A 3139-nucleotide genomic window follows, 5' to 3' on the forward strand; every position below is an offset into this window, starting at 1 on the left:
AGGAGTTCCGAAAGCAGCGCTAGAAAATTACTTGTCTGCCCTTGGATAGTCACATTCTTCGCGTTCTTCCCTCGTCCCGCCTTTTTCTCTCCTCTCTACCGGCGCGTCCGCGACGTTGGTTTCAACCTGATGCACGAGCAACCTCTTTTTTCCTTATTACCTCTATATTCTATGGGGGTCCCATTAAGGTGTCAGTAACGCGGCATTAATTCTCGCGGGACCACCATGGCACCAGATGGACCCATGCTTATTGTTGGAGCTGGTAATCTCTTTCGTCGTGAGCGCTTCGCTATGGGTAATCAAACCTCGCTAGATTCCGGCTCGTGCCCACGCCTCGACGAATTCTGGCCCCCACACCTGCGTGCCACCTTGTCGACTTTAGATGGCTTTAAACAGCATGTCTTTCTCAATGCCGCCTCCCTTTAATGTATAACACGTTTGCGAAACGGAAGCTTCGTATCCGATGGTTAACATCTAATGACACACTCGTAGTACTTCAATCGTTGTAAGTCCATCGTATATTATAAGAAAATCGTAGAAAAATATAACATACTTTTTATAAGACCTCTGATACTTTGGATTTGCATGGTGCATTTTTTCACATCAAATGTGAAATGTAAACGTGAGTTCTCAGGTAAGATTTTTTAAATACCACATCGCTATTTATTTTACCTGCGTAGAATTAGCTTTTACGATCTTCGCTAAACTGCCAGATGCAAAGGGAGGCTGCCTCGTGAGTCTTCCACAACCATTACTCGTTTCCTAGTGCGTGTAAATTGTGCATGTGCATTCGCTACTCGGGGGCATATCTTACGGACGGCCGGCCGAGGCAACTTTGCCCGCGAGGTGCAAAACAATTCATTACTCTGGGAACTTTGACCCCGGAGCGCGAGCAGCTCATTACGGTACTTACACTTTGATGATGTCCAAAGAGGACGATCTTCCCTGAAATACAATTGTTCATACTGTGAAGCAATATGGAGTTATTATTGAATTTCAAATCCATTGACCAGTTGATTTAAAACAAATATGGCTAGGTTCACGTTTCTGATCTCATGTGAAACATTCAATATGTTACGGGTGTTATTCTTATTAATTATCTTACAAGTATTATTCTTAATAAATATACTAATAATTAGTTTGAAATAAACCGCACAAGCGGAGGCTGCTGTCGGTGGCACAAAGAATGGCCACGTAAGGTACTGTTCAATTCTCCGAAATGTAATGCACCGAGGAAGGTGGGAGGTCGTTCGATCCTGCTTCTTACTTATATACATACAACGAGCGTGATAACGGTACCAACTCTTAAACACCACGTTATTCCGTCAAATGAAATCCTCGTGACCCTTTGGCTCCCGCATTCTTTATCCTTCGTCCGGGCATCTCTTCTCTTCTCCACCCACCTTTCCGCGTCGTCGTTGTGTCCTCCACCCCGTCGAGTCGCGCCGCCTCGAATCTCCCTTCTTTCTCTCTCTCTCTCCCTTTCGGCCTGGCTCGTCCTGGTTCATCCTGGTGGTGCCTTATAACATTACAATTGCTAATTCCCCCGTTGCGGTTGCTCTCGACCGCAGTAAAGTTCGGTCGTCGTAAAAGCGAGGGCGACTCGCCTCGCGCTGACACGAATGCACGTGATTACGCGATGCTTGTCACCGTTGGAACATAAACCCTGAGGACACGTTTCGATCACACCATTGCTTCCCAATCCTTGAAAAATTTTCTGAACTACATTTAATATACTAACACGATTGAAAGACTTGCCTTGTCTAACGATTGTAATTTAACAACGATAATTTTCTCTGTCTTGTCTGAGAATAATTTAGAATTCCAGTAAAACGTTTGATAAATATAAACAACGTATGATAATACATGGTTAATTCGGTAATTTATAAGACCGCGCGTAAAATCCTCTACGTAAATGTGAAGACCACACGCAGGACAAGACACCGAAATCCCGTATCACTCCGGCCATCAATTCGCGCGTATGAAGTTCTTATCACGGGACCACCGTAAGAGCCGTGAAATAAAACCGACGACGAAAGGCACGATTCCAATTTAATATGCGAGAGGAGCGCATCAGGACAGGAATTTCTTTCACGATTTCATTTCGGGTATACGTCCGCCTCATTATTCGGCACCGTTGTTTATGCTTAAGAAGAAAACGCGCGCGTGCGCGCGTTGACGAGCACCCACGTGCACGTTATTTCGTACGCGTCGGGGACGACGACACGTATGTATGTACAGATTTCAAGAGGACCTGCGGGAGGATGGGACTTTTAAACGAGTCGCGTTGCCTCTCTTCCTGGTTTGGTTGCGTCGATAGTAGGTCAAGTTAATATGCCGCATTGTGATTTTTAATATCGTCGGTCGTGCCCTCCGCCCCCTTTTACCTCCTCCGCCTCCTGTTCCACGTCCAATTCCGACTGGTATACTCCTCCTCCGCAAAAAAGAACGAAAGAGTTCAAGTACCGGTGGAACGACTCGTTTCGTGGCGAGGGCCCAGACGCCGAAAAAACCATTGTCAGGATTACAATCGAACGTCGCTTAAGATAGAAACAACGCCACTCGTTTTTCGCTCCGTGCTGACTTTCTTATCTAGGTCAGTCCACCGAAGTAAAACCAAGACAGATTAAATATAAAATAATTCGGATAAGTACATTATTTATATTTAATGCCAATAATTCTGTTTGGATTTCAATTAGTTTCCACTAATACACATGAGGTACAATAGAATTGTTATAATGAATAATCTATTCGGTAAACATTTTTAGAAGAACGTTTTGATCCATGATACTCGGTTCGAAATTAAATTCTCTGAATGGAACTCGTATTATTCCTTTTACAATATGATTGTTAAAGGCAACAGATTTGTCATTATTATCATTCGCGTGGTTGATGAATGAATAATGCCTTCTTAACAGGCGAGGTATTCCGACAAAAATCCGCAGACCTTTGGCAAGTGAAACCTCGAGACGCCCGACTCTTCAGACTGTTCAAACATACTCGAAGCGAAGCTCGAGTCGAGGACGAGTGCGGTCGCAGACATGAAAACCGAGACACAGTCCTCTCAGCGGGGGCACTGATAAACTTATGTTCTAAAAATTCAGTTCGTCGACATTAAAAGTCGCAACTGAATTTTTTC

This window comes from Ceratina calcarata, unplaced genomic scaffold (assembly GCF_001652005.2).
Source record: "Ceratina calcarata isolate Rehan_Ccalc_2016 unplaced genomic scaffold, ASM165200v1 scaffold124, whole genome shotgun sequence".
Taxonomy (NCBI): Eukaryota; Metazoa; Arthropoda; class Insecta; order Hymenoptera; family Apidae; genus Ceratina; species Ceratina calcarata.